The 24,896-nt window shown below is 42.0% G+C and overlaps 1 protein-coding gene across 4 annotated transcripts in view; it reads right to left on the bottom strand.

The window, feature by feature from the left end:
* tspan9a (tetraspanin 9a) overlaps positions 1-24,896 on the bottom strand; it is a 173,937-nt gene that overhangs the window by 140,030 nt on the left and 9,011 nt on the right. Inside the window, exon 2 of one of the 4 annotated variants that reach the window (XM_028584923.1) lies at positions 16,461-16,545. The exons of the other annotated variants lie outside the window; for them this stretch is intronic. The gene's annotated coding sequence lies outside the window, so the exon portion shown is untranslated. The remainder of the gene's footprint in view (positions 1-16,460; positions 16,546-24,896) is intronic. 4 annotated transcript variants of the gene reach the window in all.

The following is a 24,896-nucleotide window of genomic DNA, read 5'->3' as shown; positions in this document are numbered from 1 at the left end:
GATCTCCTGAATGGCAATTGAGTACAGGAGTCAGAGCATAAATCATGGGGTTATGAATATCCATTAAAATGCCACACAATAGTGGCCCCAGATGGTAGGCAATTGTATGGAAAGCTACACATGGTACAGAACATGCTTGTGTTTTGAAGGAGGACTGGTCTGTATTTGTTGTGGGTGTTGCTAAAGGGGTTATGGCATTCTGTGCGTAACAGAGATGAAAGTAGTGGCGGCCGCATGATGACAGAAGGTACACACTGAATAAAGGCTGACTCAAAGTGTCAGGATCGGGCCGATCCCTCATCAGTCACAGCCCACTTTCTCAACGTCGCTCTCTGCAAAATGCCAGGTCTCTTCTTCCACACCTGAGCGCTTAGCTTTAATGCATATAAATTCACTGTCTGGCACTGACAACCAGGCAAGAGATTAAGCGCCAAACTAAGAGGGAGGTTTGCATGAAAAGCCTCATCCCTGTGTAAAACAGGCTTAAACTTTAACTGATAATAACAACACATTTAAAATGCTGGCTGGGTTACTTAGCGTAGCCTTTTTGTGTTGCTGATCAATCGTTCCACTGATGTTATATGCCAAAAAAAGCAAAATGCCTAAATTGTTTGCAGAAGACTGATGCCCTCTATCAATATTTAGCTATAATTTAATTTTGCTCAGCTTCTAAACTGAGTAGGTAGGTTTGTTTTGATCTCTTTTGCCGGTTTGCCTAAATTCACTGTCCGCTGCCCAATGATTTGTACATGCCAACTGTTAATATGCTGGCTTTGCGAACAGGGCTAGCAAAGGGCTCGACATTAACGCTTGACCGCTTGACTGGGGCAATAAACTCTGTGTTCGGGCAATTGGAATGCCTCATGCAATTGTCCGATTACGCAAGTAATCTTGTGAGTGAGAGCTGCTGCTCAGCGACTCGTTCAGTGAGCTAAAACCCAGGAGCACAAAAAGTCAGCAACAGCAGTGACGCTCTTTCCCTTCTAACCCTTCACAATAATATTCAATTCAATTTTATTTATAGTATCAAATCATAACAAGAGTTATCTCGAGACACTTTACACATAGAGTAGGTCTAGACCACACTCTATAATTTACAAAGCCCCAACAATTCTAATAATTCCCCCAAGAGCAAGCAGTGCGACTAAACTCCCTATTAGGAAGAAACCTCGGACAGACCCAGGCTCTTGGTAGGCGGTGTCTGACGGTGCCGGTTGGGGATGTGATGAACAGTGGCAATAATAGTCACATTAATAATGGAACAGTGACTTCAAATGTTAGTCGTAGTAGTTCATGTCATATCAGGGTGCTGCAGGGCGTTACATGATGTAGCGTGGCACAGCAGAGCAGGGATGGACGTAGCAGAAAGCAGCAGGGTTCAGCAGGACACAGCATGACATTGCAGGGCACCACAGAGCTTAGCAGGGAGTGCAGCAGGACCACGGCGACAGCTGCAACCAAGGGCTTGGTGCCAACATACTCCAAGGAAATATGCTGGGTGGAAAAAAATATAAGGACTCCAGGGAGTAAACTCCCCAGTGCTAGGTTACTAACAAGCATTTCTGGGACGGGATGCACACAAATGGAAACCGAGAGGAGTGAACAGCTCAGTGTGTCAAAGGAAGGAAGTCCCCCGGCAGTCTAGAACTATAACAGCGTAACTAAGAGAGACAGGCAGTTTAAGACCTAGACACAGAGGCTACACTGCTTTACTTAGCAAGTGCAAAAAGAGTAGCCTGTGTTTGCTTTTTTTAACAGTAGGTAAAATAATGAATAAGCTCTTGTTTAACATCCAAGCTCTTCTCCCTTTAATTTAACTTGAATTATTTGTATCTGAAGGCTGGTTAAGCACTGTAGGGAGGAGAAGTTGGACAGTTTTTTGTGTCTCGTTCCAGTGATTAGCACATCTGGGTGATGGCGTTGGATATGCGTTAGCATGTTAGACGTATTTCCACTCACATACCCAACAACTGCTGAACAACGCTGACACACAGTCCTCATCTTATCCACCACTCTCTCGCCTGTAGCCTACTACTGGACCTGACCCGAAGACCGACACTGGAGGCTCCAGGCTGCAGCAATACAGTCTTGAAGTTTTCCCAAACTTGCGATCTTAAAGAGGGTCGCAACCAATAGGGCGTTTCTCAATCTGTGTTCTTCTATTGACTTGTGTTCTTGTGTCCCTGTGAAACGTCATCTTGTGTTGCCAAAGTACTGTCCCAATACACAAGTTTGCATTTCACCAAGAACAGATAAGATTCCCGGAAATGTTCTTGACACGCCCATTTTATCGAGGAACTTCGCAGCACCCTTATCCCAACATTCATTTCGGCATTCAATGATGGTCGGATTTCCAGTACATAGACAGCCCAAAAACATCTTATTCATCACTAAATTCACTTCTGAGAACATTTTAGGCGAGAAATGAATGGTTTAGATTTCGAATATAGGCAGTCTTGCGCAAATCTCTGCCGAATTGACAATTTGCTCCAAAGTTTTCTGAGTTTTCGGAGCTCCATAAAGTGACGCAGCCACCAGCTTGCGCCTGCCAGGGCCGCTAGCTCGGCGCTCGGGAAGTCACACTCGGAGACCCCGCTGTAAGCCGGAGGTCTTTTAGACCGGTCCCGTAAATAAGAGGCTTTTATTTCGCCGTTGACGGATCGTTTGTTTAAATAACACAACACATCATAAGATTAACGGGAACCTGTGGTTAACTGTCTTTTCGGAGGTAATACTCCACAAGCATGCACACACGCACGCACCAGCACGCACACGCACACGCACACGCACACACACACGCACACACACACACGCACACACACACACACACACACACACACACACACACACACACACACACACACACACACACACACACACACACACACACACACACACACACACACACACACACACACACACACACACACACACACACACACACACACACACACACACAGCAGGCAGAGGAGAGAGATACCCGTTTCTTTTCGGGAAACTTGTTTAAATTATGCCGTAGGCTATAGCCTACATTATATTTTGTATTTAGTTCATATTTTTGGTGTATTTGTTTTCTGATTTATTAGAAGTTGAGTTTCAGTCTGTATGATAAATGAACAGTTGTACATAAAGTGGTAACATGCTATGACATGTTATGTAGACTAAAGGGGAGACACCAACCTTTATAATTTGAATTTCTAATATCCATCTCCCTGGGCATATACAGTGCACTACAATAATATAGAAATGATAATTCCACATAACACTAATAGGAACACATAGGACACACCAGTGCATATGCCTATTTAGTTTTTAATTTAAACTGACTTAAAACTTATACACTAATAATAGCAGGGATCGCGTTCCACTCTTTTGAATAAGTAAGGGGTGTTTGAGCTAAACCATAAACAATCAAATTAAAGCTCAATTAGTTTTATTTTTCAATATTATTGCAATAGTTGTAGCATTATGAGGTTTTCTTGTCTGGAGATTGTTTTAATACAAAGTGGTTATATTGTTGTGGTTTTTATTTCTAGCTGGTATTTTGGAGCCTTGCAGTTAGCCTCTGTGCTGGGAGTGTTGAGCAATAACAGGAAGAACGCATCGTCTCAAACTGTTAACAGTGTTTTCTGTGATTGTGAACTTGCGAGTTCATTCTTCCAAGAACAACCAGCAAGAACATTCTCCCCAAGAACACAAGTCCGTACTTTGCATTCTTGAGATTGAGAAACACCCTGCATGTAGGCGTAGGAGCTCGGCTAGCTTCAGAGCTAAGGCGGGGCTACAGATTAGGTGCCCCTAGAACCCGCGTATCTAACAGTAGTTCCGCATTACATTAGTTCCGCATTACATTAATTAATTTGCACTTATTGCATTTATTTATTTTAATTAGTGACGCGTCGACGCAAATTATTTGTGTCGACGCATTTACGATAACGTCGACTAACAGCCGGGGCGGGACAAATTATGTAATTGGTTGAAAATGACAGTGGGGCAGTCGTCACAGGTCGCCGCATATGTTCGCCTGTCGGCTGGCATTGGTTGCCCAGATGTTCACTAGTCTACTTTTTACAGAGCGGTAGCAGAGTTTTACAGGCAAAACTACCTGTAAATTTTGACCTAAATATTGTTAAGCTTTAAGAAATCTAAAAGCCAACACTCACTGTTTCGTTCCAATATATTTTGTAATGGTTAATAATTACTATGAATCAATTTTACCCATTTTACCAGTTGCCTATGTTACAATTGGACACTATAACTGTCAAAATGGGACACTGCTCTTTGTCATTTTGAGAGGGAAAAACTGTTTTTGAGGATCATAAAACACTTTAGCCTGGTTGACACCAGACCATTCTCAGGTGTAACTGAGAGTGGGTCTGGGCAAGGTTCGTCCACAGCCCATTTCCAAGGGGGCGTCACCAACGGACGCCGCTCAAATGCCTCTCGGTGCAATTGGATAGTCCTTCAACCAATCACAAAAACCAAAACGCAAGGGAAGGGAACAGGAAAAGACAGGAGAAGAGAAGCAAGAGCAAGGAAAAGTATGGAAAAAATATGTTGTAGCGATGCTATACTTTGGCTGTGTATTTTATTAGGCTATGTGTGTCATTTGGAGACATTACATGTTGAAATTGCTCATCTTCTTCAATGTCCGTCTTTTGTATCATAACATAAGGTGTCCCATTTTGACAATGAAGGTGTCCCATTTTGACAATGGTGTCCCATTTTGACAATGAAGGTGTCCCATTTTGACAAATGGTGTCCCATTTTGACAAATAAGGTGTCCCATTTTGCCAGTAGCGCCTGCAGGACATATTGTGTTTGAGATGGAATCACTGATTTTGTGTTTAATTATTCTATTTATACATTTTCTTTTTCATGTTGTAGTAAGATGGTTGATATTTATAGAAAGGTATCATGTGTGGCGCTCAGACATTAGGACAATTCAGTAAATTGTTCCAGAATTCAAATTTTCAAAAAGTGTCCCAATTTAACAATACTCACCCTATATTTTCTAAGTTAATTATAATATCGGGCAAGTAAAACATGGGCAAGTGTCTTAAAAAAAAAGTCAAAGTCAATCTCTGTACATTTTAAGGACAGTCCTCAAAAGTCAGATGCTGACCATGTAACACTGCAGTCTGACTGACCATCGCTGACCACCCAGGCACTGACCAGTTGGGTTGAGTGGAGAGAGCTGGAGACGTCTGCCTGCCACACCTGTGGCTCCAGTGCTGTACAGGCCAGAATCCACAGTCCGGATGAGACCGTCTAGACAATGAGTTATTAAAAGGAATTGGTCTCATTCCTCAATAAGTGATGGCAGGAACAAAAGCAGGAACAGGGCAGCTGATGAAGAGCTATATGCAATCACAGCTTCTTTAACAGGATTTAAGACTGCTGACCTCATGGAAGCAACTGGAGCTGTCTGTCAGGTACAAGTCATGAGCCAAGAAACAATCGTTTTCACTGATGAGAACACGCTACAGAAATCTACAAAGAAATTACACTGTAGTTCTGTACCATTTTCAATTAGACGCTTCATCGCATCTGAAGAGTAAGAGTTTCCATCTTATAAATATTACGATGATGTTCTCGTATTTTCATCCAAACACATTACGTACTGAGAGCTGATTAGTCCTAATAAACACAACTAGAGCCTAGAGAATGTTTTAAAAAGCCATCAAATAAAAGAGGAACATACAAAGCTTGAAATCCAGGTTAAGAACTACTGTTAATACAAATTATTTCAAGTCCCTGTTGGAAACGGATGAATAAAAGGATTCAAAATTGAATAGTACAGGCCTATGTTCATGGCTAAAAGCCTGATTCAACTAAGAAAATGCATTTACCCTGGGCTGCCAAGACTAAGGTAACAGAAAATCAATAACTGATTACTTAATGTGTTCCCAGTAATAATAGTATGTTTACACTATATCTGTGCAATTTGCATGTCTGCTCCACACATTCGCATAAGGGTGAATACATTAGTTTTATACTTGCGGTTTGATGCTCCACGTTAGTATGGCTTATAATGCAGACCATTTGAATGATGCCAAAAATGCATGATTTTCATTAAATTCACAGTTTTTTCTTTATCAAAATTTGTTTCTTGAAGAGAAAAAACTTTTTTGGTGTGTTTTTGTTGTTTGTTGTGGTTATTAAAAAGCCAAATAATAGGAACATATTTGAAAGAGTGTCTGCATGACTTTGGTTCTACCCTCTAAAGACGTGAATGAAAAAAAAAAAACACAGCAGACAACTGGTGAGTGAACATATTCTAGATTAGCAGTAATAAACCCCATCAATTTGTTTTCTTATGCCGTCAAAAAGTGTTCCTTGTGAATTTGGAGCTTAGTTTAGCCCACCCAGAATACCTAAATCCACATTTAATGAAGCAAAAAAAATGCCAAGTGTTTGTATCATCTGTTCATCATAAATCAGGATTACAGGACAGCACACAAGAAAAACAATCATGGCCGTGTATTACTACAAAATGCAGATGGAATCCAGGTTTACGAATTTGCCATTTTCCAAATTAAAATGAGATTGCCAACAGACAAGCTCAGCTATTGTTCAGGGCTGTCAAGAGAGATTCAGGCCAGAAGGTAAATAGCCAGCCCTGCCAAAGACAAATAGAAACCAAGGAAAAGAAATAAAGCATGCTGTTGACACTCCACTCACTCACACAACAGGCATTGTTCCATCTAAACCTCCAGTTATTTCAAAGTCTGTAACCTCAGCTCAGCTTTCGACAACAGAGAAGTGGAGAACAGCATTTGGTTAACACTGAATTATTTTTTATGGCCCGAGTTCTGTCTGCGTTGAATGGCTAAATCATTTGTGCCATCATTTTCCACAAACTGCACAGATGGGCAGTCTTTGTTATTCAGGACTGCAGCCAGAGATAATACAGCTATACCATAAACCTGCAATTATAAACAACAAGCATTACAGTCTGCCAGTGGTTCGTGAAAATGAATACCATGTGGATGATTGACCACAAATGGTTTCCACTTTTTTAACAGTATGAACACCAAGGTAATTGGCTCAGATGACTTACTATTAGGGGTGTGACGAGACGCTTACTCCACGAGACGAGACACATCACGAGATTGGGTTCACGAGAACAAGACAAGATTTCTCGTCGAGGTGAAAAGTTGTCTCATGAGGCGATGTGATGTCAGCGTGATGGAGCGTGGAATTACTATTGAAGATCCCCCTGCCACTTTTAAATCATTTGTGTGGCAACATTTTGGTTTTCCCTGCGGAAATAATAAACGCGTAAAGAGTGACAGACAAGACGAACACAATATGTAAACATTGTAAGAAAAAAATGCTGTATACCGCGGCTAACACGAGCACTATGCAAAAACACTTACAGCACCACCACAGCTCTCTACTAACTACTGCACCCGCGACTCGCGGGTGCAGTAGTTAGTAGTACGGCATTTTTTTCTTACAATGTTTACATATTGCGTTCGTCTTGTCTGTCACTCTTTCGCCGTTTATTATTTACGCAGGAAAACCAAAATGTTGCCACACAAATGATTTAAAAGTGGCAGGGGGATCTTCAATAGTAATTTCACGCTCCATCACACTGACATCACATCGCCTCACGAGACAACTTTTCACCTCGACGAGAAATCTCGTCACATTTTAATCTCGCGAGATCTCGTCACACCCCTACTTACTATGGTCAGATGTTCTATAGGTTGAGAAATCTTTTAGTTTTTTCCTGGAGTAAACAGCAAGATACGATAAATGTTTGATTGTTTAAATGCCAGCTCTATGTGATGAGAACTATTGCAGATGGGAAATATGTTTGCCTCCGATTCTATTTGATCTTCAGCAAAGTAATTAAAGCTAAATCGAGAGGCTAAATGATCATAAAAAAAAAATACAAAAAAGGAGCAAACCACTCCAAGCTAATTATGAGTTCTTTGTTTTTGTTTACTGCATCAGCGAGGTACATGCTTTGATTCCCTTGAAGAGTTGCACAAATTAACGTTCCTGGTGTTCAGGAATAGATACAAAAAAAAAAAGAAAAAACGTGAATACTTTTATAATATGGCATGGGATATTTACAAACACACCTTAATCTGGTCTAACACATTTTTGAAATAAAAAAAAAGAAAGAAAATGTATAAACAGAATTCCTAAAAATTAAAACCATAGCTTTATATTTGTTTCCTTTTCACACTGGTAATCAGAATAACTCCCCTTTGTAACGTTTTGTAAAGAGAAAGCGTATTCATTTCAAAGACAAAACAAATGAACATGAAGTTGAATGCAAACGCTCCAAAGTCATGACGCCTTCTTGTGATCTTCACCTGATATTGCTTAACGGTTTGTAAGAAGGCAGGATGGGGGGGGGGAAGCAATGCTTGAATAGGACTCTATGCAGAGGGAGAAATGTCAGATGCATTTAAGGGCAAAACCACTGACATTCAGAGACGCCATATCCTGCTGCACGTTTGGCATCAAAACAAAGCTTTATGGTAGCCCTAACTGGATGAATGACAAACATCAGGGAAACAGCTGTATATCAATCATGACAAATATAATCATTATTTTCATTGAACATCAGTTTGTGACACGCGCTATTGCTTTTGAAATCCAATAGCCGCACAAGCCAACAGATGCTCCCCTAACAGAGCCTGGAAATAAAGTGTGGCTTACTCATCTCCCACCCTACACCCACTGACATCACATTGCAATGCGATACTCCTCACCATTTGGCCATTAAGCCTGCTAAGGTATGGAAAGGAGGCGATTCATATTGTGATTGCAGCACTGCCCTCCATGAATCTTCCAGAAGGGTAGAGAGGACCAGAGAGGGGTAGCCAGAGAAGGCCCCAGAGCTGCAAGCATCCACCCCCAAGCCCTGCGGAGCTGCCTGCCTGCCTGCCTGTGGCTGCGGCTGTGGCTAAATTTACTCCCGCCCCCTCCCCAAGCATCCCAGCACATCACGTTGGGATTCTATTACTCTCTAGCGTCCCGGCATACAGATAGTCATGTGAAAGCCGGCCACAGGCCTCTGCGGCTGGCAGTGCCCTTCCTGCCCCTGCATTCAGCACTCCGGTCCAGTTAATGCTATTCGTCTCTACCCAGCTGCCCAATCGCTCTCGCACACATTCTCTGTCTCTTTAGCTCCACTCTTGCTCGCTCACTCTCGGCCCTTCTATGGCTTGCCTCTCAAATCCCATCCCCCCCCCTCCAATTACGGCTCCTCTCATCCCGAGAGCAGGGGTCAGCGGTGGACGAGCTTAGGGCCGAGGGGAGAATGAACCCCGGTCAAATGGGGATCAATAAGGAGACGCGGCTGGAGAATGGCTCCCGTTATGGGCAGAGAGGTGCTGGAGGCTGGGGGCAGGGGTGAAGAAATGCCACTGCTAGCACATCAGGTCAGATCACATGTTTGATATCCCAGTAGGTCTCCTCCATCGGTGGAGTGTTGTCAGCAGCGTGACACGAGGCTAGAATATACACTTCGGTGATGGGTCATAGGTATGAGGATCAAGTGCCCTGCCCCGTTGAAAGTCACTCTCCTAACCAAGTGGTAGACTGACGTCGCGGGGTCGCTTCAGCACGCAGATCATCAGTTCTTACTTGGCCATGTACGAGAGTGTCAGTTGTTGAGCCCGAAATAGACTGACATGCGTCAATGAGGGCAACGGAGTCATTTGCTATTCCTTTTGAACAGCTACCTCACTCTGACTAAGCAATACACATGGGGTAAGCACAGATTTCCTGGAGCCAGCTTATGCAAATGGCATGAACAGGTTGAACCAGGTTGAAACGCGAAAGGGAAGGAAGAGATAAAGACACACAGAGATTTTGTTTAAAAAGGAGAAACCAGCCAGAGCCTTGCACCATGCAGTTATTCTGCAGACATGACCATAAAGCATGCTGCAAACTCCCCTCCTACCCATCCAAGCAGTACATGACATCTTCACTCTCTCATGTGCACACTTCAGGGTCACACTGGCCTCTAGTGGTGTCGAAAAGAACACAGGGCTCATGTCAGCAGGCAATGACTGAGATAATTTGAGAAAATTGATTTTAAGTCAGTGACACTGGCCTAGTACCTCTTACAGATGAATGGCCGCTTGGAACAGCTTGTATTAACACCATGTGAACTGAAGTCTCAACCTTTCTGCTTTCCAATTATCCACTAGTGAACAATCCCTCTCTCCCTCACTACATCTCTCCATCCCACCCAGTACCTCTATTTTCTCTCTCCTTCCTCCTTTTGGTTTCTCAGTCTCTCTTCAAATATACCTTTTGAAAATGTCGATTTGAACACTATTGATTTTGTGGGTTACTCCCACAACAAAACCATGAAAGAACTTCTCTATTCTGCGGGGTGATCAGAAAGGGTGACCTTTCCTTGGAGTTCTGTAATGAAGTTAGAGGTTCGACGCGGAGTGCATTACTAGATATTTTTACACAACAACTTAAGAGCCCTGAGGGTTGGATTACATCTTCAATCGATAACCGTTTCGTAAGATAAGAGATTTGTCATTTAACTCTGCAAGCCGTTTTGTCTTTCCAATCATGCCTTTATCTTGGTGCAGTGCTACTGCTTATTTCATCAGCAGCATAGCAGGAGGTTTCAAAAGTAATCATGTGAAAGACGCATACCGAAAAGCAGTAGCAGAGTCTATTAGTTGTTAAAAAAAAAAATAATCATGTTATATAGCTCGAAATTCACTAGATGGCGCACACTGCAAGGAAACATGTGTCTCAGTGCTGTTCGTCCTTCAACATACTATGCTAACATCGGATATTAAAGTAATCAATTCTCATCAAAAGGAACTAATTCATGTCTCAACACTGATCAATCTCAACAAATACTAACAACGCCATACAGTGTGTGCATTATACCGCATTTCTCTCTGCTGAAGATATGAAGATATGTGACTATTAGAAGGGTCTATCTACTACTATTAAGATCGGCCCACAGAATATGTGATAAGGTTGTCATGCTACTCTGGTTGAAGGGCTGTCTCCCCGACTCAGCTTGTAGCTCTATTACTGCAAGAAAATGAGGGCATAATTATGTCAGAATGGGAGAGCTGCTTTGAGGCAAAGGTATAGTGATTTGTCGGATGGTTCAGAGCAGTAACTTCCTGCGTGACTATGCATGTCCCTGATTAAAGATACTTCTTCAGCATTCAGATGTGATTTAAATAGGACTGTTATTTTATATTTGGACTGTTATAGGACTGGCATATGGCAGTTTCCCTATTTGCCTGTGAAGCCTTACAGCAACATATGCTGTACTTTGATTATGAGTCTCTCTCTCTCTCTCTCTCTCTCTCTCTCTCTCTCTCTCTCTCTCTCTCTCTCTCTCTCTCTCTCTCTCTCTCTCTCTCTCTCTCTCTCTCTCTCTCTCTCTCTCTCTCTCTCTCTCTCTCTCTCTCTCTCTCTCTCTCTCTCTCTCAAAATGCAGCAACAATCTATGCCTCTTCTATTATTCTACTATTATACCATGTTAGGGTATGCATTTGACAGGGTAGGGGCTTTAACATGAATGGGAGAGACACATGGTGCTAGGGAGTAGAGCCATTAGGTCATGGTTAGCAAAATCTCACAATAAGTGACAGGCTCTGGAGGAGGCTCTGTGACACAGTCTGCATGCATATTAATTCTCTCTCTCTCTCTCCCACAGAGACACAGAGTGGGAGAGAAATGCTCATAGGCATTGTTAAAACGCTCTCCACTAGCCACTAAAACGTCACTCATCAGTGACTCTGGGGGCTTTATATGCTATCCCGTTCCTCACAGCAGACCGGGCCGAAATGTTGAACAACCACAACTGGCACACAAGCAGCGAGAGAATAGTTTGGATGAGCTACCCCATTTAGCTCAGTTGATTCAACAGAGAATGAATGAAGCCCAGTCATTACAATGTGGGTTAGCTGGTGCTGCAGTGAGTTCATGCAACGTTTTAGGAGACTCTAAAGTAATGTGTAGCACTCATCTACAAGCGGAGACGTCGTCGACCACGATAAACTTTATCCATTTTAATGCATCTTATTTATCTTTGTACATTTCATAATATATTGCTCCTGCTTTAGGTCTTTAATCTAAACCCCTACATGTTTTTTCAAACACATAACCACAAACAGTCTTTCTAAGTGGAGTCAAAGCAGCTGAAGGCACTTCAAGGGCAAAGCATTTCTGCTGCAGAGGAAAGGAAGGATAAGTCATTTGATTTTCGAGACCAAAATTAGCCGGAGAAGTTGTGGGAGATATCTGCTCATCTGTGTCCATTGCAAGAGCTCATTAAGCACACTTGAAGATATGGAATTATAACCTGCATATTATATGATATAATATGACATAATCATCTGGAGTTGCTGGTAGAGAGCCACTGTAACTATTTCAAAGGAAGGAAGGAAGGGAAGGAAGGTGTGCAAGCAAAGTTTTAAAATTAGAAAAAGCTAAAAAGCTAAAAGCTAAAGAAATCTTGACCCAGTTTCATGCTCTCAATATTCTCAAAGCAGCCATAGTCTAGAATAAGAAGTGGGCTGGCTTGTTTATCAATACATAAACAAAACCTGATATGTACACTTAAACGTTTTAAGCAAGTCAAAACTCAATTTTGCTACAAAGAAACCCTTATTTTCGCAAGAGAGACATTGAAATGTGCCTAATTTCTAAACATGAAAATTATACAACTTTCCATTCAAGGTCGACATGCTCAAAGTGTGTCAGCTTCTGCAGGCCAAAAATATTCATGTTAGTAGTTCAACACACACTTAAACAATTACACTTTGACATTGAACCATGACGGATCCAAACACGTGCCACTAATTTTAAAAGGGACATTCAAAGATCAACCTCTAATATCACAAACAGCTAGTGTGATATAGATATGCAAAACCAAAAACACCTTTTTATAAAAGGCCAAAAGCCCACATTTAGCACTTCCCCTTATAGGTTGATTAAAGGCCAGGATCCTCTTTGAACCAATTTGACCCTGCCAAAAACCAGAGTGTTGTGCTGTGGTTCGCTAACACAGCCATCAAATGCAGGAGTTGGGGAGCCGTGCTGTGAAGCGCAATGAAGCAAAGCCTTGATGTTTTTACAGAAAGAACATAACTGGGGCTGTGAAATAAAGTGCCCTTTTCCCCTCTCCTTCAACCTCCCCTTTCTCCCGCTCCCCCTTTCCGCTCTCCGGGTTTACTGTGTACCGAGCGGTGTTGCCTGACACCCCTCAACACTTTTCATTTCTTCTCCTCAAACTGAAAGCCAGAAAACATCCTCGCCAGTGTCACAGACACTCAGCTCATGTTAGATAAAACAAAAGGAAACCAAAGGAAGCCAGCAGTTATGGACTTTCACACCGCTACGGCGAGAGAGCTCAGGCCAGCTGCCTTTAGCTCAGTTATAATCGGTGTAAACTGTTCTTCAAAAAAAAGGTTCAGCTGCACTTTCTCACTTTGAACAGAAAAAAAGGCACGGTACTTTGAAAACACCGCTTTGTTCTAACTGACAACAATATCAGAGCAGACCCAAATCATCTGTGTCTGAAAACCCCGTCAAGACCCCCAGCGTGATTATAAAGTACTCGTATTGGTACTCGATACCCGGTATCAGCAAGTACCCAAATGTTAGTACTTGGTCTGAAAAAAAAGTGGTTATCGGTGCATCCCTAGATGTATTCAGTCATTTCGAATTGATTTACAAACAGAAAAACCTTACTTGTCAGTAATACATAGGCTACTGTCATGACCACAAGCTAAACTTTCACAAATTCCATCCTATTTTTTTTTTTTTCGAGTCAATATTGTCAGTTGCCAGCTCTGGAATAATGTGTGTTCAAAGTCTCCCTTGTCAGTGGTCCAAAATGAAACCTGAGCTGCAAGCAGAGCAGAAGCAAAAGGACACTTTTACATAAAAGGAACACACTATCACACCAGCTGGCAGTATAAACACGTGCGTGCGCACGCGTACACCATTGGAGGAAAAATAAATGTGATTGCAGCTAAAGTATCAGGAATAGTTTCAGTAAATTGACAGAACAAGATGGAAGGATTATCTGTAATTGAGAAAAGTGAAGCAATCTAAACAGCAGCGTGACAGAAAGTCAGTCTGAATGTAAAGACCGGACTATTAACTCTTGTCCTTGTTGGACCTCTCTACGGGAGTAAATGGAGAGCAGAATTTTAAAAAGCAAAGTGAATAAGCGTGAAAAAAACAGGCTTCTCCTGTGGCTGAGCATCTACCTTGCCACAATGGGATTTATAGAGACAACGTGGGCTATTCATTTCCCTTTTTTTCCCTTCCAGACCAGCCAGTCTCCATGGACGACCTCCTTTAGAGCTAACGGATGACCCAGATGTTACTGCCATTGAACTGAAATTTAAAAAAGAGCAACATTGTACAGTTTCAGCTGTGAAGCTTTCACTCTGCATTGTGAAAGGCTGATGTGAGCAGTCTTTATGCCTCTTATTCAGCTAAAATCTACTAACACTTCTGCAACTATGCCACTATTTTTTTTTTTTAAATACATCTGGACATTAGTAGATGTCATGCTTCTGGACTGCAGAACCCACAGTGCCTGCCAGAGGTCGCTGCCACACTGCACAATCCACTAACATTACTGACCAAGTAAAGCCGTTGCGCCTCATTATAATCTAAGTGTTTGACCTGAGCTCTGAACATTTAAGGAACACAGAGTTTTTGGAGCAAAGCCCCCTTAGAGGCTTCACGCTGACTGGGTACTCTGTCCTGAACAGTGTGACCCAAAATTAAAAAAGAAGCAGCCCACTTTCATACTCTGTTCTGGTTGGCACCTGGTGCCTGATTTACATGGATAGTCATGATCCAGAGTGCTGCCTTACTCATGTTAGCACACCTCAGGATCGCAACATGACACAGGGGAGCAGCTAATGTCATTCCCTCTCTTTAGCATTCATATTTTCAGTGTAAATCTGCTCTGAGTTACCAGAAAGTATACTTCATATTGAAATGATCAATAGTTGTGTTTATGTAACAATGTATTTTGTGGAATTGCTGTACTGGAATGTATTAAATTGAGGTCTTTCTAATATTAGGTGTCACACAGTGTTACCACTTGCCATGGAATTAAGTAAATGCTATTGTTAGAGATACATATCTCCCAGCTCCGCGAGTTAAGACATGAGCCACTCAATGGCCGCTGTTATTCCTTACCAGTTTTTAGAGCCAGAGGCTGTCTAAGCTTAACTTCAGGGTCAGATCAATGGGAAGATAACACACAAAATTGCCGCTGCTGGGCTGAATCAAAACCCTTTCCTGTAGCTTTCTGTGTCTGTATTGCTGAAGTGTGCTTCCAAACATACTCAAGTATATGTTTCTGCAAGCACAATATAGCTTGGAGCTAAACTGCACAGATCAAACACCATTGGCCAGACAGCTTAATAGCATGACATGACTGCACAGTATATAAAAAAAACAGATATTCAGATACAAGTAGTCCAAGAGTGGTCAGTTACTCAAAAGGTTGTGGCATTTAGAAATAACAGGCAGTAGGCTACGTGCAATGTCCCTTACTCCGCAAACGTTGACATATGAATGAATTAGCATACTGAGATATATGCGATGCAGAGCCACTGTTGTGTCACAGTGTGAACAGCATTATGTAGTAAGCAGGAAAGTATAAAAACGGGAATAATAGCGAGGTACGTTTGACATAACTTACTGACATAACTAAATCTGGCACTTAATATTCTTTCTGACACTTAGCTACCTTAGTGACCACATATGGTGAGAAAATTCTGCCTGCTTTTCCATGTGTGTCTGCAGCCCTTATGGTTCAAAATAATGTATGCCTATATCCAATTACTGGTCCAGGCAACGCTGCAGGTCATGCAGGTTATGTCCCTAAGATTTTAAGGCACAGGGCTTGCTTGTGTGTGTGTGTGTGTGTGTGTGTGTGTGTGTGTGTGTGTGTGTGTGTGTGTGTGTGTGTGTATGTATGTGTGTGTGTGTGTGTGCGTGCGCGCACGCACAAGGGGCTATTTCCTGTAGTCACCCACCCAAAGGTTTGGAGGTAGTTGGACAGGAAGCAGACCATACCAGAGCAGCAAGTCAGCCCTGAACAATCTGCGATTTAGTCCCAGGAGCGTGTTTCCTGGAAGGTCCATTGTCTTTTCTATTACAACACCCTTGAGCAAACTGGGAACTACCCACTATAGGAGGTCAGGACCTAAACTGTGTGACTTGGCCCATTCCATCGTATTAGTTAATACATTTTCATTTCCTGAGTTTCCGGACTTCAACCTTATACATGAGCACATCCACTCTTGATTCTCAAAACCTAAAAACGAAGTGACCCAAAAGGAAAAAAGGTTCATCAACCTCACTTGAGAGTAATCGTTTGCAAACAAACAGTCACTTAGCAGTGATTGCAGCTTGATAGGGTAAAGACAGAATTAGGCCATCCCGAGGCTGGGACTACAAACCGGAGCGGAAAGTGGCGTAATTTCTCAAGGGCTCAGATGTGGTCGGAAACCGAGGCAGTGGGCTCTCCGACTCGCCTGTGACGGCCTGTCAAACAGAGGAAGAAAAACAGGGGCTGAGAACGACTCCTCAGATTTAATCTAACTGCTAATTGTAAAAATCCCAGAGCTGTTAAAAGGTAGATGTTTGGAGAATGACAGAGCTACGTGACAGTTATATACAGTTACGTGAGCTTGTGAACGCCAAACCCAAAACCAGCTGTCAGTGGTTGACATGGATATTAAAAACATGTCTATTGAACACAATGCTACAATAAATGACACACAAAGCTAGGTGACTCTACACACGGCCGCCTTTCTTTCCTCTCATCAGGCAGAGCCATTAATGTAGCATCTGGACAAATCTTTGCCATTGGAGAGGACAGTATGCACTGAACTGTCAGGAAAATTATAGGCCATGTCGCAGCACTTGCCAAGCATGCAAATGATGCCATTTCTGACAACTGTCACAACATCAAATAGTCCAACTGCCGGATATTTATTTTTACAGATGCCTATTTTAGACATGCTGAGATGAGTAAACCATAGCGTTTCAAACATTAGGTGACTTATGCGCGTAGCAGTAGGTTGTGTTCATGATTCAGCGTCTTTGTGGAAACTGCAGGTTGACAGCGCAGACGAGACCAGAATGTGTCCTGTGATCTCACCACTAAACCACAGGCCCCGGGCCCCTGTGTGCTGCGACTGACATCGTGTGGGAGAGAGTTCCACAAGAAAGCCGACTGAGTGGCTGTCTGGTGCAGAGCATGCTAGTCTAAAAAGCCGAGCCGGTGGCCTCTGATGGTGCAGAGCGTGTCTACACCCTGCAGGCTTTCCACTTGCAGTACTCATTGAATTTCTGGTCAGGCAGGCATGCCACCACTAAGTCAGGGTAGATGCTCCACTTGACATTTTGCAGTCTAGTTCTGCTACAAGACCGTTGGCTGGAAAGAATTATGGGAGGACAAAATATAGAATAAAGAGGAAGAAGAGGGGAGCGTGAGGGGATGCATACAAAGAAAGCGTTATGGGAAAGATTGAAACAAGGGAGGAAATGTTAGCTGGGTGCATCATTTAAAAAAATGTATTATTTTCCTGTTACTCGCTTATGTGGGGGTACAAGGAGCTGACATTTCCCTTCTTCATTTTCAATCGTTCATATGTGATAAATGAGTGTTCCTCAAAGAACAAAAGAAGGGAATTACACCCCACCACACCGCTTTTGTTTTTGGAGCCAGTACTCAGCAGACCCTCTGAGAACAACATCTAATCTTTGAGCGGATACATTAGGGGCTACGAGGGGAAATCTATCTAAGATCTGAAATACTAGAATAATGAATATACTCGACAACACACAGCACCGCGTGCTGACATTTTCTCTTTTAAAAGTCGTCCTTGTTGAATATCTGGCATTAAGGATTGAAGTATCACAGGAAAACAACTGTGAAGTCAAACATCTGAAGCAGCCACTTCTGGTAATGACAAGAAAAAAAGAAGAAGAAAAACCTGCCCCCAGGCTGTGCACTGCAAATGTTCATTCACATTGAAATGTATGATGTGTTAAGAACGACCCTGACAGTTTGTCTGCTGAGCTACGGTACATATAATCTCAAGGTTCACCGCGAGTCATGTCAAAGCTTGCTATAATTACACATCAGAGGACCCTCAGCCAGCTGGATAGCAATGCCTGACTTTCAGTTGCACCTGAACTTGTTATTGCTGATATATTCAATCATTTGACATAAGAGTTTGACATCGGGATGCTTGTGAAGTTGGGTGGGTTTCATAATACTCACAGGCACTCTGCATGCAAGCTGGATCCCCTAGCTCTCAGTATAAATGGGCACAGTAGGCAGGTCGGAGGGATATCCCCTTGAGGTTTCAGCTGCTTGTGATGAAAGCAGGAGCGTGAGAAGCTCCTCCAGTATATTCTTAGTACTGCCTCTCCCTTCTTGCCTGTCTATTCTCCCTTCTCTAGATCCCAGGCCCGCCTTGTTTTTAGGCTTTGCCCATCAATCTTTTATTTTTCAATTTCTCTGTGACAATGGAATCTGCCAGCAAGATTTCACAACACTTAGGCTACATAAAGAACTGAGAGCCTAAACCAGAATATCATATCCGATCATATTTCTATCCAAACCCGCATACTGATGTAAGAAAGGAACTAAAACTTCAAACAAAGTATGATGAGTTATGTAGTTTATTCCAAACAAAGTTGTACATCTTCATGACTTTGCGGATCAAAGTATATATCATTTTTATTTTACGATTAGTCGATGGATCGACAGAAAAATAAGAGAGCAACTATTGTGATTTTAAGTCTCTTGCAAAGCACGAACATCAATTTCGGATTCCAGCTTCTCCAGTGTGAGAATTTGCTGCTTGCCTTACTTGATAGTAAATATGTTTGAGTTTGGACTTTGGATGGACAAACGGGACGCCACCATTGACATTTTCACGCTTTTCTAACATTTTATAGATAACAGAAATCCATTAAATCAAGAAAATAATCGGCAGATTCATCGAAAAGGGAAAGAAATCCCTTGTTGTAGCCCTAACACATACACTGATCACTGAAAACGGCAAAATAGGGACATCAACAGTGAAACGGTAACCACAGGGAATAGTGATATTTTCTTTTTTAACCGCTATACAGTACATTACAAGTATATACAATTTAAAAAAAGGTAAATCTGGTCATTGTCTAATGCGGTCTTGTGGAGGAGACACCTGCCTGCCCTTCTTTCCCCCTGTCAGCTACTGCTTTGCAGCCACTGTGCTCATTGTTTTTGCTTACCTGAATCCCTGTGTGTCCCCTGGCTTGCCTGCACGTCTGACGTTGTTAGGACTGAAATCTCACCCTGAGAAAGTACTGCAGTGCGGCCAGACTGAGCCAGACAGCTCAGTAGCCTCGGGAGTAGTCCCCGTTCCAAACAGGAAGACTGAAGCGGGCGAGATAAAACTCTATTTGTACTCTCCTAGGCAGGCAACCTGATCAGATCGTCAAATACAATCACATGAAGAGCTACTACGGTATATTGGGGATGAGAGGTCATGCATCACAGCCTTAAATGTATAATGGGAAATAGGTAGGATATGACCACACTGCTAAATCTGGATTTTGTGAGGGTATTCTCTTCGACAATATGAATCCCAGAGTGTGCGTTCCTATTTACAAAACATTGATTTATACTTACACAGCAGTTGGACCTTCTTCTTTTTTTTTTCCCCCAAGTAGCCCGGTATTCCATTTTAATGACACACACAGTCAACGCCAAGAGAAGAGGCTGGGACACACACAGCTTTGGATGAACACCAACACAAATGTGGTGGTGATCAATCACTGAAAGGATTTGGCAGCTTTAAGCACTCGCACGACCGCCATACGACTTACATCAATTACTGGGAACTTTCTTGCCGTAAATAATTGATCATGATGCCGAGAGTGCAACCAGAGAAATAAGATTACTAACTTTAGCGACTGCACTTGCATTTCAGAACATTTTGGATGGCATGATGCAGCGGCTATACACTCAGCTTGTATAATACAGCCATGGCTATGTGAGGGAGGGAGAAGAATCACAATATGGGGTAACAGCAGGTCAGGTTTTTGAACAGGAAATACCTAATTAGATGCCTGAAGCCACTCATGACCTCTGTAAGAAACAACAGACCTGTCAGCCCCAAGGCAGAGCAACAACACAGCGACCTGGTTGCTCCATCTGAACATCTCAGTGTAAAAGCCCTCTGTCATACTGCCGGCGTCCCTCGGCATTATATTGGCCTGCTGTGACACTACAGCGTTTCTATCAAGGCCTTTCGGGTGACTCCAGGAACATTTGTTCACCACGGTAGCGCAGCACAAAGAGAACATTCACACAGCTGTTATTGATCAACACACCTCTTAAAGTTCACTGGCTGGTCTAGACATCTGCATTGTAAAATACAATAATTTCCCTGGGTTGTTTTAGAGATTCAGTGCAAATGGGGGCAATAATGACAAGTATGTTTGGTACCATGTTTACATTTTAGAATTCTGACTAAAGGAAAAGAAATGTCCTGACACTTTTTTTTGCAGTTTCATTTCAGAAAAAGTGTGCAAAACAAAAGTGGACCAATTAGCATGGGGTGAAATTGAAACAAATTAGCAGCTGTTAAACCAGGAAAACAGACATTTCAAAAAGAAAACTAGAACTATACAATTGTGAGTTTTGTTGAGTATCATGCATATTTCTGTCTGACCCAGGGTAGCATCTTTGTTGATGAGCTTTTTATTAGCTGCCGTCTTACTGTCTGAGTGCAAAAACAACTCAATGACACAGTGACCTCATGACTCAGCAACTTGGAAATGTACCCACAAATTAGTTTGAAGTGTTCAAACCTCAATGATTAAACATTCTTGTGATTTATGATGATTTTAAACTGTTTTTCAAACTTGCCACATATGCACAAAGTATATATTTTATAGCAAAGCAAAAAATGTAATGGCAATGTTCTCTCGTTGCAATCTTTAACAATCTACTGAAATGCCAAACACAAACTATTATGTGGATAACTGCAATACCATGTAGAGTACAGTAGTCATATTTTGAAGTTGTGTTGTTTGTTAAAGGTCCAGTGTGTAACATGTTTAGTAGGTCATTATCAAAATCTGTGTTGGCCGTTCACAAACTTGTCCTTTTTCGGGAATATTTACCACCACCATCAATTCCAAGTATTCCTATTGGCTTGAAATTTTACATTTGCATTCACATGAACTGGGGTAGACTCTCCATATTCATGCGCCATCTTGAAATATGTTAGCCGGTAAGGGACATACAGGACCTACTGCTCCGCCTTTCGATGTCACATGATAAACTCACAGGTGCTGCTAATGCTGCTAACGGGTATCGTAGCTTCCCGGCCCCGGCATGTTTGAAGAAGGAAACCTGGAGGACCACACATATTCCAAATCCAAATTTCAGGAACAGGAGTCTTCTTCTTCGCCCAGAAAAAGAAAAAGGATATTGAAAAGAGCAAGAGACCTGTGTCATCAGAAAAAAAAGAGTGAAGGCTACCGTAGTTGTACTTTGAACTGCGTGGCGCGAGAGAGTTGATTGCGATATATGATCTCAACGCTAGATGGTAAATTCCCACACGTTGGACCTTTAAGAGGATGAACATAGTGGTTTGGTTGTGGGAATGGACGCTGAGGCTTATGTAATTGATAGAGTGTTGATTAGATTAATATGGGACAGGTGTAGAACTAGAATGCACAATGTGCACAATAAATAAAGTTCAATTCAATATTTTGTTTATTGATTGATGATTTGTTTTAGAGTAGACAGGTGATTTTGACAAAATTGCTAAATCGGTCAGTATTACGGTCATCTGTATAATGCTTAATATCACCAATATCATGAAATAATAGCTTCTACTTCAGATTATGCACAACACAATTATATAAAATTGTTGGCCTGCCTATTATTTTTCACTATGAAATGACAAAGTTTGTTGGGATTCATCCGACCAAGCTAAGATGTTTTGGGGTTCATTTACAGTATTTACCATTTCAAATTTTGACCAGATTTGAAACAAAAATGAGCTCTAATGAGAAGAACATGTTTAAATAAAACAATATGGCAAATCAAATAAAAACACACGGATCCAAACATTCTTTTGGAAAAAGGTAATAAACAACAGCTGCACTTTGTTGCAAAAGTTGTCCAGGCTAAAACCCGTCTGATATACAGTACATAGCCTATTAGGAAGATCACCACAGATAGTAACTGGGTATAAATCAAAAGTACATTGTTTTAAAAAAAAAGTACTTAAGATAATCTAAATGCAGTAATCTGTTTCTTTAGTTTCTTACATCTGAATCGTTGATTTAGAATTTTCTTGGACATGCAGGACCTCTGAAAGATTTTATAGGCTTGGTATAAGTGAAGTAATTTGAAATGTTATATGGATTTTGCCATTTTCAATTCAAAACCAGTAAAAGCATAAGCCAATAAAATTGCTGAGATCGTCAGATTGACTGGAACTGATGTCTCAGAGCTCAAAACACATCTTGACTTAATGTGTGATGGACACACACACACACACACACACACACACACAGACCTATAAAAACACTTAACTATGAATGCATGAGCCTATGAAGCAGCCAAATGGCATTGCATGCATATTAAATAGTGAGGCAGTAAAAGTTGAATATGTATTTACACAGTAATGACACCAGTCCTGCTATTGGCTTCACAGGACATGAACAGTTACCCTGAGTCAGGAGGAGCCAAGTCTGAAGTCAAGTCCTCCTGATGGAATTATCACGACGTGCTGATTGCCATGAAAGGACAGGGGAAGCTGTTAAAAAAAAACTCACACTAACAAACCTGTGTCTCAGTGTTACGCCTCAACCGCATCCTTCAATCAGGCCTGTGACGCCAACAGCAGCCCGACTCTACCACAAACCAAATCATCAAAACAAATCTCGGTCAGCAGTGGAAACGGGGTTTGACAGGGGAACTATTGTGCAAAAACTGGATGTGATTCAGCACTGTGCTGCGTCTTTCACGACACCAGTTACGTCCTTGGATTGTTTATAGGAGTTGTTAAGAGTATGATTATAAAACAGAGGACAGAGAAAACATAGCATCATGCACCCACTTGTATAAAAAATATATGAATTAGTCAGGAGAAATTGCTATGTTAAACTACACAAAGTTGGATTTGCCTTTGAACACAAGAAATAAAAATCTATTTGTATGAACTCATTAATTAGGAGAAATCAATGTGTGCTCTGTACTGTACATGATTAGCATGGAAACTCTTTGGGCATGGAGAGAAACATTAAAGAGGGGATTATTATGTGTGACGATTATTATGTGTGACGCCCTGTTAAAAGCAAACAAATTATTGCACACTTTACTGTAATTGTTAGCTCTTCTCAGGCTTAACAGTTATAATGGAAATCAAATACCTCTGATTTACAATTAGACAGGCCTGCCTGCCTGCTATGGAGCCAATTTCATGCTTACGGGCACTCCCCAAAAACTCAAACAGAGAGAGCAGCAGTCAGTCTGGATTCTTCGGAGTGCTATATTAGGCAGTTTACAACTGCTACACATCATGCAAGGACTATGTTAAAGTTGCAACAGGTAGTATTGCTCTGTGTGCTGCACCGACACACTAACAAGATCTCATCCAGCATTGGCTGTATCAGTCAGAACTTGGACCAGACATCTAGCTAGACTATCTGTCCAATGTTTTCGGTTGCACGACTAAAATAACTTTTGGGGCTATTTTGCAGCAACACTGGGACTGCTGCCGGTGCTTAGCGTGACGATTGTGACTGGTTTAAAGAAATAAACCACGGCACGTTTTTTCCCCCATCCCGGGATGCTGTGTGGGCTAGCTAGAGGGAGACTAGCGTGGTCAGTCAGGAACAATACTTGTGGAAATGTGTGTGTTAAATCTCTCCATACCAGGGCCACCCTGCGTGATCTGCTGTGGCTACCATTTTGTCTTCTCTCCGAAAAGTATAATGCGGATCTTAAAATCTCACCTAACCTTCATCAAGTGTCCTCAAAACCACAATGAGTCGATTCACACAGTTCACTGGTGTCCCATTTGTAAACTTGAAAACTGCTTTGAGTGAGCTGAGTATAAGCCAGTCTATTCAACATGTAAACTGCGGGTCCATCGGATTTGCATGTTAAAGGGGATCTCTCAAAATATGTGAGTGCATGCTTCAAACAGGCTCAGAGCAGGGGCGGAGAGGTCCCCTGTTACCGCCCTCCAGTGGTGTTTGGAGAAAAGGCAAAAAGAGATCGAGGGGAGAGGTTCATGGGTCAAGCAGACTGCGCCATTTCAACAAATGCCAAGCAGTTTGTGGGCCAGGACTGGAAGAACAAGAATGTCCAGTGTGCTTTACCGCCTGTCAGCAACACCAGTGTCCTACAGGCATGTGTAACTCCAGCCTTTCCAATCACACAATGACATTTTTCGTGGATTTATACAGTATGTCAAGAACCCAAATATTCAGATTACCCCCACATATGACAAAGAAAAGCAGAACATTCTTACTATTGAGAAGCATAGTTTGGGGCATTTTGCTTGAAAAATGGCTTAAACACTCAAAACAGTTGCAAATACATTTTTCTCAATGTGATATCATAACTTCGCAAAAACATGCCACTTTCCTGTTATCTGTACGCATTTTGAGCTATCCGCGTGTATGTCTATGCTGTATACAGCAGACGGCAGTCTGCAACGTCACAGCACTTTCTAAAGCCACATGGCGTGTTATCGCAAGGCTATGTGTTATCACGAGGCTACAATTGGGTTTAGGAAACGTCACGCATAGACAGCTAAAGAAACGCAGGTTGGGTTTAGGAAAAGAAGAACTGGTTGGGTTTA

Source organism: Perca flavescens, chromosome 8 (genome assembly GCF_004354835.1).
Source record: "Perca flavescens isolate YP-PL-M2 chromosome 8, PFLA_1.0, whole genome shotgun sequence".
Taxonomy (NCBI): Eukaryota; Metazoa; Chordata; class Actinopteri; order Perciformes; family Percidae; genus Perca; species Perca flavescens.
This window is presented reverse-complemented; position numbering and strand designations above follow the sequence as displayed.